Raw genomic sequence first — 10902 nt, forward strand, 5'->3', positions numbered from 1 at the left:
TTCAGTTCCACAAGTCTTTGAATTCCAAATTTTCTCCTCCTCCCTTTCCTCTCTCCCCACCTCCCCCAAATCCCAAAATGCCATGTAATCCAGTATAGGTTCTACATATACCTTTACATTAAACATTTTCACAATAGTCAAGTTGTAAAGAATTATAACCAATGGAATGAACCATTGTGATAGTAATGGCAATTAAAGATTCCCCTGTATTGGCTTGGTTTTCAAATTGATTGTATTAAAACCCAGAGTTTGTTAATACCACCTGTGGGATGGGCTTGTTGATGTGAAAAAAAAGTCCTGAAGTGGGAGGAGCTGGTGATGTAGATTTGGAGAGACAAGAGAGAGGCGGAAGTTCTTTTTGGAAGCAGCACCTCGTGGAGAGGGAGAGACTAAGAGATTGCTGGTGGCCGCTTTGAATTGCCCTGGACTTTTGAGACCTGCCCCCTGAGCTGCCAAGGACTGAGGAGACATGGCTGTTTTGCTGGTACTTTGTCTGTCTGTTTTGATGTTATTTTGCCAGATTTGTCCACTGGTGAAAGACTGTCCTGTTGAAGAAGTCCTGGAACCTGGCATTTGGTTAAGAAGGCCTGAGACTGTCCTGCAGACAGAGAGTGAATACTGTCCACTGGTGAGGGACAGTACTGAGAGTGAATACTGTCCACTGGTGAGGGACAGTACTGTTGTTGCAGGGGTCTGGAGACTGTCCGGCAGACAGAATGAATACTGTCCACTGGTGAAGGACAGTGCTGTTGTTGCAGGGGTCTGGGAGCCTTTCTGTTGGTTCAGAAGCCCTGAAGAAGGATTTTCTTGTTGTATGTTTACAGAAATCCTGGGAGAGGGCTTTGCTAATGTGTTCAGGGGTTCTAGGACTGTTCTACAGACAGAGGATAAATTCATGAAGGGACTGGCAATGTATCTTATGGCCTTGCTAAGCCTTGTCTCTCCAGGAACTAAGATTGCTGAGAACTTGCCTCGTGTCAAGATGAAGAAAAGACCTCCATTTGGGTATTAAGTGCTGTGTTTAAACTTGATGTAACTCTGGGGTAGATTCAATTGTGATCCAGGGGTGGGGAACTTTTGACCTTTTTGTGTTCTATGGTTGAGCAAATGAATGTATTTTTACTTATGTTTGGAAACTAATCTCCATTTGAGAAGAGGGGCTTTGTGGTGGACTTAATTAAGGTATAGCCTAGGGGTGGAGAAGTATTTGGAACCGAGACTTTGTAATTGATTGAATGATTGGAAAGTCCTGGGGTGGGGTAGGCCTTGGAGATGATTTAATCACACTTAGTAAATGCTGTATTTTGAATGATGTCATGTTTTGATCTTCTCTGTTCTGGGTTTGTCACTAAATAAAATAGAGAGCACCTATGCTGGTATTTTGAACCTTGGGAAGTTGCCTTTCCTTGGCATTACATTACAACCATGAGAAAGAAGAAACAAAACAACAACAAAAAAGAGAGCAAATAGTTTGTTTCAATCTGCATCCAGACTCTGTACTTCTTTCTCTGGATGTGGATAGCCTTTTCCATCATGAGCCTTTTGTAGTTGTCTTATAACCTTGGATTGCTGAGAAGACCCCAGTCCATCAAAGTTAGTCATCACAGATAGAATGTGTCTGTAATTGTGTGCAATATTCTCCTGGTTCTGTTCCCTCAGTCAGCATCAGTTCATACAAGTCTTTCCAGGTTATTATGAAGTCTGTCTTTTCCTCATTTCTCTTAACACAATAGCATTTGATTACATTCATATATCACAACTTGCTTAGCCATTCTTCAATTGATGGGCATCTCCTTGATTTCCAATTCTTTGCCACCACAGAAAGAGTTACTATAAATATTTTTGGGTATATGGTTTTTTTTTTTTTCCCATTTGTATGATCTCTTTGGGATGCAGCCCAGAAGTGGTATTGCTGGGTTAAAGGCTATGACCTTTTTTTTTTTTGATTTTTGGAAGGGGGAAAGCAGGGCAATTGGGGTTAAGTGACTTGCCCAAGGTCACACAACTAATAAGTGTGTCAAGTGTCTGAGGCCGGATGTGAACTCAGGACCTCCTGATTCCAGGGCTGGTACTCTATTCTCTGGGCCACCTAGCCATCCCTACTATGCACATTTTTATAGACCTTTGGGCATAGTTCCAAATTGCTCTCCCTAGTGGTTGGATCAGTTCACAAATCCACCAACAATCCATTAGTATTCCAATTTTCCCATATCTTTTCCAGGATTTCTTTTTTTTTTTTTAAATAGGAATGTTTATTTACCCATATCTTCCTCATCCTATACTTGTGAAATTGATTGTTTTCTTGAACCTGGATAGAGAATTTTAAATAAATCCTTATTAAATTTCATATTTTGTATTATTAGGCTTGATTCCTTATTCTAGACTCTTGAGCAATTTTTGGATCCTGATGTAGTTAGGCAATGTATTATACACTAACCTTCCTAGGTATGCATCATCTACAAATTTGACAGGTATCCCCTGTGTGTTTCTCTCTAAGTTAATTGATAAAACTGTTGAAAAGCACAAATTAAAGGACCCATCCCTGCATCACTCTACCAAAGTTTTACCTCTTTTATTTAATTTTAAATTTTTTTTGCTGTTTTGGAGGGAGGAGGGCAAGGCAATTGGGGTTAAGTGACTTGCCCAAGGTCACACAGCTAGTAAGTGTGTCAAGTGTCTGAGGCTGGATTTGAACTCATCTTCTCCTGATTCCAGGGCCAGTGCTCTATTCACTGCACCACCTAGCCACCCCAAAGTTTTTCCTCTAAAAGAGGTCATTCTAAGGTCATTCAGTTAGTTGTAAATCCACTTTATTGTATATGATCATTGACCATTCCTTTAGTTATGTACTCTAGAATTTTGCTATAGTTAGAAGTGAGGTTCACTTGTCTAATCATATAGATTGCATAGTCTTTCCTTTTTTTTTTTTTTTTTTTGCTTTTTGGAGGGTTTAAGTAACATGCCCAAGGACACATGGCTAGGTTTTTTGTTTGTGAGTGCTAAGTGTCTGAGGCCGGATCTGAACTCAGGTCCTCCTGATTCCAGGGCCAGCACTCTACTCACTGTGCCACATAGCCACCCCTTTAAAAAAATTTTTTTTTCTCTTTTGGAGAGGGGAAGGTAGGGAAATTGGGGTTAAGTGACTTGCCCAAGGTCACATCGCTAGTTTTGTGTTAAGTGCTTGAGGTTGGATTTGAACTCAGGTCCTTCTGACTCCAGGGCCAGTGCTCTATTCACTGAATCACCTAGCCACCCCTCATAGTCTTTCCTTTTTAAAGCAATCATGATAAGGCTCCACTCCTTTCGATCTTTAGTGATCATAATCTTGCAAAGATCACTAACAGGGTGTCACCAAGCACAGTCATCAATTTTTTTTCAGGACCCTAAGAAGTAGCTTGGTCAGGACAAGTGGTGGTCTGCTGGGTGTTTTTGTATCTCCTAACTTATCTTCAGATTCAGCTCCCTGTTACACATTTTTGTTATATTTTTTCAGTCAGATGATTATGATTGTTGAAAAAGAAAATAAAAACGCAACAAAAACTAAGCAGTCATTCTCCTGATTGTCATTATTGTGCTTTTCTCCCTCATCCAATCCCTTTTTTCTGCATCCTCTTGCCCACAATATAGCTTAAAAGACCTCTTTCTTTCTTTCTTTCCTTCCTTCCTTCCTTCCTTCCTTCCTTCCTTCCTTCCTTCCTTCCTTCCTTCCTTCCTTCCTTCCTTCCTTCCTTCCTTCCTTCCTTCTTTCCTTTCTTCCTTCCTTCCTCCCCTCCTTCCTTTCTTCCTCCCTCTCCTTCTCCTCTTCCTCCTTCTTCAAGAAAAAATATTTTCTTTCAGCTCCCCCAGCTGCCCCCGCCGCCGTCGCCGCCGCCGCCCCAGTGCGGGCCTCTGAGCTCCGGGGCCCGAGGAGCCGCGTGTCCGCGGGGGGACGGACCCTGCTGGGGCTGCCGCCGCCTGGGGCTGGTGCGCGCTCGGCCGCTCGCTTCCGCTGTCACCGAGCCCCCCTCAGGAGGAAGAGAAGCACGAAGGGCGGGGCTTTTCCTGCGGCGCCTGCCCAGCTCTACCTGCGCGGCCTACGGCTTTCCGCGAACTCGAGGACCGCAGCCGGGCCTGGCTCCGCCCGCGGCCTGCAAAGAGGCTTTTAAAAACCATGGCAGATGTGGACCCTGATACATTGCTGGAATGGCTACAGATGGGGCAGGGAGATGAAAGGGACATGCAACTAATAGCCCTTGAACAGCTATGTATGCTGCTTTTGATGTCTGACAACATGGATCGTTGTTTTGAAACATACTTGCATTTAAGTCTACTAATTGAATTTTAATGAGAAGAATCCTGACTATTACTCTACTAGTTTTCAACTGTGGTTTATAAAGGAGGAGATTAATTGCAAGGAATGGAACTGGCCTACAGCTTATTACTAAATGAAGAAGCATATAATCAACTTGGAGAAGTTCAGAAGGCAGAGTTTGTTTTTGAATGGTTGAAATTTTTAGAGAAACTTTTGCTAGCAACCAATAGGACTGACATAAGAGAAAAACAGAAGAGGATTATTGAACAGCTCGTATCTCTATTAAATAGCTCTCCAGGGCCACCTACCCGAAAGCTTCTTGCTGAGAACCTAGCTATCCTTTATAGTATTGGAGATACATTTTCTGTTTATCAAACAATTGATAAATGTAATGAACTCATTCGTAGCAAAGATGATTCTCCAAGTTACCTTCCCACAAAACTTGCTGCTGTGGTATGTCTGGGCTCTTTATACAAGAAGTTGGGGAGACTATTGGGTAACACCTTTTTAGATACAGTGAGGAATATACTTAAAGCTATGAAGAGTGCAGAGTCTCAAGGTCGCTATGAGATTATGCTGAGTTTGCAAAATATCTTGAATGGACTTGGAGCTGCTGCTGCCCCTTGCCACAGAGATATTTATAAAGCTGCAAGGTCATGTTTGACAGACAGGTCCATGGCAGTTCGCTGTGCTGCTGCAAAGTGTCTCCTTGAACTTCAGAATGAGGCTACCTTTATGTGGAGTACAGACGTGGACAGTGTTGCAACTTTGTGTTTTAAGTCATTTGAAGGTTCCAATTATGATGTTCGAATAGCAGTGTCAAAGCTCTTAGGCACAGTGTTGGCTAGAGCTGTGATGTCTAAACAAGGAACAGCAGCTTCCCGGCAAAACATTCGCAAAGTTTCTCTGGAGGAAGCCATGGAGTTACTAGGAACAGGGTTTCTGCGTGGGAGTTCAGGATTTCTTCGAGCCAGTGGAGATATGTTGAAAGGAACGAGTTCAGTCAGTAGGGATGTTCGAGTTGGTGTTACTCAGGCATATGTGGTATTCATTTCAACACTAGGAGGACGTTGGCTAGAAAGAAACTTTGCCACCGTACTCTCTCACGTCTTAAGTCTCGTGTCACAGACTCACCCGAAAGTCACCCAAACTCAGATGGACGCTGTCTGTTGTCGTCGTTGTGTTTCATTTATCCTTCGAACTACCATCGGAAATCTTCTTGGAGAAAAAGCTCAAATTGCTGCTGCCAAGGATATTTGTCAGGCTATCTGGAAGCTAAAGAAAGTTGTTGATGCTGTAATGAGTGAAGGTAATTTGGAAACTCGGCCTGGCTCCACAGATGTCACGGCCAGTCAGCATATGCTAGTGTGTGCTTTACAAGAACTTGGGAATCTTATATATGGTCTTGGTACGACAGCTGCACCTTTATTACAGGATTCCAGTGCAGGAATTCTTGACAATGTCATTTCAGTTATTATTCATCCTAGCATTTCAGTTCGATTAGCAGCAGCTTGGTGTTTACATTGCATTGCTGTAGCATTGCCTTCCTACCTAACTCCACTTTTGGACCGTTGCCTTGAACGACTTAGTATGCTCAAATCTTCACCTGAAGCTGTGACTGGCTTTAGTTTTGCTGTGGCAGCTCTGCTAGGAGCAGTAAAACATTGTCCTTTAGGAATTCCACATGGAAAAGGAAAGATAATTGTGATGTTAGCAGAGGATTTGTTATGTTCTGCTGCTCAGAATAGTCGCCTTTCAGTTCAACGAACACAAGCTGGATGGTTGCTGATAGCTGCCTTAATGACATTAGGGTCTGCATTTATCCATTACCATCTTCCCCGGGTGCTAAGATTATGGAAGTGTGTTTTTCCATTATCTCCTAAGGATCTAGAAACAGAGCGAAGTCGAGGAGACTCATTTACATGGCAGGTGACTTTAGAAGGTCGTGCAGGTGCCCTGTGTGCTATCAAGAGCTTTGTTTCCCACTGTGATGATCTTCTTACTGATGAAGTAATTCAGCGACTTCTTCCTCCCCTTCCATGTGCTGTTGATTTACTAACTCAACTTTCATCAATACAGAAAACATGGAAATCCTTTGAAAACCTCCTCGATGATTTACAAAGACTTTATGAACTATTGGCTTTATTACCTCCTGAGATCTATGCAGGAAACCTCTGTGCTATTCTCAAAGAGCTGGCTGCTGACCTGACTGCTTCTGATACCCAGATGGCAGCATCCACATTTTTACTTCCATCCCTCTGTCACCAGGATGATCTTTTATTACTAAGTCCTTTATTACAAGACACTGACCACAGATTTATTGAAGAACAGCTCCTCCTTGGTAATGGTGTTGCTTGTGGAAGCCTTGAGTATGATCCATTTTCAATTTATGAACATGGTATAGAAGGGGATTCAGTACCTAAGCCCCTACCTCCAATGTTTTCACTTATCAGCTCTGCAGCCAGGCTTTTTGGAATTGTGTGTGCACATGTAGCAGAATCTCAAAGGCTCTTGGTACTGGAACAACTTTTGAACAGTATAAAACACACAAAAGCATCTCGTCAGCAAGTAGTACAGTTACATGTTATGTCAGCATTTTCTAATTTTTTGAAGTATGTGGCCAGCTCCAAAGGAAATTTAGGCTCAGAAGAAATTAGAAAGCCTGCACTATCCTTATTGATGGGAGCCTTGGAAAGTACCAACCCCTTAATGCGATGTGCTGCTGCAGAGGGTTTGGCTAGATTAGCCCGAGTGATTGGTGATGGTTCCTTTACTGCTGGATTAACACAGGTTAGCTTTGACAAGCTAAAGTCAGCTAGGGACGTGGTGAGCAGAACAGGACATTGTTTGGCTCTGGGATCCCTGCACAGATATTTAGGAGGTGTGGCTTCTTCCCAACACTTGAGCGCTTGGGCTGGAGCCCTTTACACTTTGTCGCAGGATGGAGCTTCTCCTGATGTGCCGACATGGGCACTACATTCTCTTTCATTGATAATTGATTCTGCTGGCCCACTGTACCATATCCATGTGGAATCTACCCTCTCTCTTATACTGATGTTGTTGTTGACTGTTCCACCTACTCATGCTGAAGTTCACCAAAGTCTTGGACGGTGCTTGAATGCCCTTATCACCGCGTTGGGGCCAGAGTTGCAAGGTAGCAGTACTGCAGTTTCTACTTTACGGACATCCTGTCTGTTGGGATGTGCAGTGATGCAGGATAACCCAGATTGCCTTGTTCAAGCTCAAGCCATATCTTGTCTTCAACAGCTTCATATGTTTGCCCCACGTTGGGCGCCACTTGTCCCGTCCACCGAGACTAGTCCACTCGTGGGACCGAGGAGGACCCAGCCTGCAAAGTAATGGGTGGGAAAGAAAGAGTGAGACCAAGCGAGTTTTTGTCAAGGTCTGATTTTATTATGCTAAAGCCAAGCATATATACTCTTGGGGGATGAGGAAGCAGAGAGAGAGGGGAGTGAGGGGGGTTTCCATGGGTGACAACTGAAACTTCTATAGTTGTAGCAACTTGTTCAGCAGTTGTAGCAACGAAACTTCTGCGGTTAGAACATCGGGTATTTTTCGCGGTTGGTCGATTCTCAGGACAGGGTATTCGGGGGTGTGGCTTTCTTACGGGGGGGGGGAAGGGTACTTGGCCCTAAGGCCTTCGCTCCCAACAGTTTTTATTTTTCCTTGGGGAAAAAGTATCTCAAATTTAAGGAAAAAAAGTCTTAATATATTGAATAGAGTATGGCCTATTTTAATTGCTATGGCTCATCTAGTTAAGCAGGCTATATGATAACCTTGGTCAAGATCTTCTTTCTGAAATTGTAATAGGCAGCACATTAAAAAGTTGTACTTTTAAAAATTAATTTAGTCTAAAATGGTTTCATTTTCCATAAGTATCTCCATTTGAAGCTTAATGTTTTTTTTTCCATGAGCCTGAAAGTGAAATTGAGTGGAAGAGTTTTTTTCTAATCTTAAATACAGTAGAGCTTTCAACTCTAACTTAACAACAGCCTAATATGAATTCTTTAAGTTCCTATGTGAAGTAAATAATATTTTATTCTCTCATTCAACAAGCATTTATTGTATGAATACTATGTGAAAAGCATATAATAGGTGCTAGCAGTACAAAGGAAAAAACCCCAACAGTCTCTGCCTTCAAGGAGTACAACATTCTATTGGAGAGAAATAATGAATACATAGAAAATTAAAAACACCATATATGAAAAAGTATTTTTTGAAGGAGGGCACTAATCACTGAAGAGATCAAGACAGGCATTCTCTATTAAGCTGCATTTGAACTGAGCCTTAGAGGAAGTTAAAGGATATAGAAAATGTGAAGAGAGAGTACATTCTAGACCTGAGGGAAAGCCATTTGCAAAAGCATGGAGACAGAAGTTAGAATTCTATATACAGAGAATAGCAAGCAAGTCAATTGTGCTGGAACATTGAGTGTGTGAAAGAGCAATGTGCAATAGATCCGGAAGGGTTGGCTGGAGGAAGATTATGAAAGGCTTTAAATTCCAAACCAAAGTTTGGATTTTATCTTAGGATTGAGAAGGATCGCCTGAAGCTTCTTGGGCAAGGAAGTGTCAGAGTTAGGCATGTGCTTTAGACTTTTGCTATCTATTTAGTGGATGTAGTGGAGAAGGGAGAGGCTGAAGGCAGGGAGACCAACTAGGAGACTACTACAGTAGTTCAGACATGAAGCAGGTGGCAGTTGTGTGAGTGGCAATGGGGTGTTTTTGTGAAATATTGTGGAGGTAGAATGGGCAACTGATTGGATATGAATGATGAAGCAAAGGGAAGAGATTTGCATGATTTTGAGGTTGGGAAGGAGGGTGGTACCACTGAGTAGGAATAAAGAAATTAGGAAGAGAGGAGGGTTTGGAGCAAATGAAGAGTCACATTTTGGATACAGTGAGTATAAAATGTCAATGGGACTTTATCAGAGGTATCTGATAGGAATTTGGTGATGCAGGACTAGAAGTCAGTAGAGCTACTGTTGGGCTAGGCATGTAAGTTTGGGTCTTTGTCATAGAGGTGAAAGTATAGGTGACATTTCCAAGACAGTTGTCTTTCTCTGTCTCTTTGTCTGTCCCCCTATCTGTCTGTCTGTCTCTTTCTTGGCAGAAGAAAACGAAACCCATGAAATAAATATTTTCTTTTTTTTTGTGCTTGGCCTAGGATTAGACTTCAAAGTTTCCATCTCTTACAGCTGATAGTAGTGAAACATATGTGAATAGCTGTGTTGTCTGGAATGTATCCTATTTGCTTCTTTTTAGGGAAGACAACACCATATACTAGCACCATATGCTTAGAGTCTATCGACTTGGGTTTTAGTTCTTGGTTAAAACATTTATTAACTGTGTCATCCTTTTTAAGTCACACAGCTTTGCTGTGCTACAGCTTGCCTATTTGTCATATAGAACTATAGCCTTCTATCTACCTTTCGAGGTTTGTTTTTAAGAAAACACTTTACAAAGTGACCTTATGGTGCAATAAAATGAGTCATTATTTTTTCTTTTATTAGCAACCTGTTATGGTCAAGATGATGAACTTAGTTGGCAAACATTGTCTGAAAATGAGAGAAGCCAACACAAAGAAGGGAGTTGATCCTGTCACAGCAAGCACCAACATTCCTGTTTGTACAGATATCATATTACAACTTAAATTACTGTCTTGTATTAGCTTGGAATTACTTCTGAGCTGCAAATGTTTCTTATACTTTTGTGAAAGAAGGTGAAAATGAAGTAGAAAATTTGGAATGAATTGAGTATTTAGAAAGAAATTTTAACCTTTAAAAGTCTGGTTCAGATTTGAATCTAGTTAAAACCAGTCAGGATTGTTTTTGATTATTTCATTCATCCATTCATTCAACCAAAATTTACTGAAGGATAAGACATAAACACCAGTAGAATGCTTGACATGGTATTAGGAAGATCCTGTGATACTAGCTGTATGACCCTAGGCACTTCTTTTCCCCTTTGACAACTTTCTCATTCTTATACCATAATTTAGAAACAGATTTCCGTTTGGGTTAAGTGAAGGGAGTCCAGATACCAATGAAATCTCAGGACCTTGGCATATTGCTGTATTAAATTAACAAAAATCTAGCTAACTATCATATACATTATTACTGAAAATTACATTAGAGAAATAAAGAGAAATGCAAATCAAAACAATTTTGAGATATTACTTACTAACCAAGATGAAAAATCTTGAGAATGGTCAGTGTTAGAGGGGGGTTACATATAAAGAACACTAATATACTTGGGGTGGAAATTGGTCCAAGCATTTTGGAGAGTTATTTTGAATTATGTTAAGAGAGGTGACTGAAATCATCATACCCTTTGACACAGAGATTCATATTTAGGAATATACCCAATGGAGGTCAAATGCAAGTGAGAAAAAAATATCTAATATTAATGAAGCACTTTTTATGATAGCAAAGGTCCAGAAACAAAGTACACCCTCACTGTTTGGGAAATAGCTAAGAAAGTTTTAAATTAATATAATGCCACTGTGTTGGAAGAAAAAAAATGCATATGAAGAATTCAGAGAATCATGGGAAGACTTCAATGAACTGACAGAATAAAGTAAACATAATC

The 10902-nt window shown here is 41.2% G+C and overlaps 1 pseudogene; it reads left to right on the plus strand.

Moving 5' to 3' along the window:
- Positions 1-3908: 3908 nt before the first annotated feature.
- On the plus strand, positions 3909-7666 carry LOC138159926 (HEAT repeat-containing protein 5A pseudogene; annotated as a pseudogene).
- Positions 7667-10902: the final 3236 nt, after the last annotated feature.

Source organism: Petaurus breviceps, unplaced genomic scaffold (genome assembly GCF_028583685.1).
Source record: "Petaurus breviceps papuanus isolate PSGF00001 unplaced genomic scaffold, PetGlider_PUasm1.0 178, whole genome shotgun sequence".
Lineage (NCBI taxonomy): Eukaryota > Metazoa > Chordata > Mammalia > Diprotodontia > Petauridae > Petaurus > Petaurus breviceps.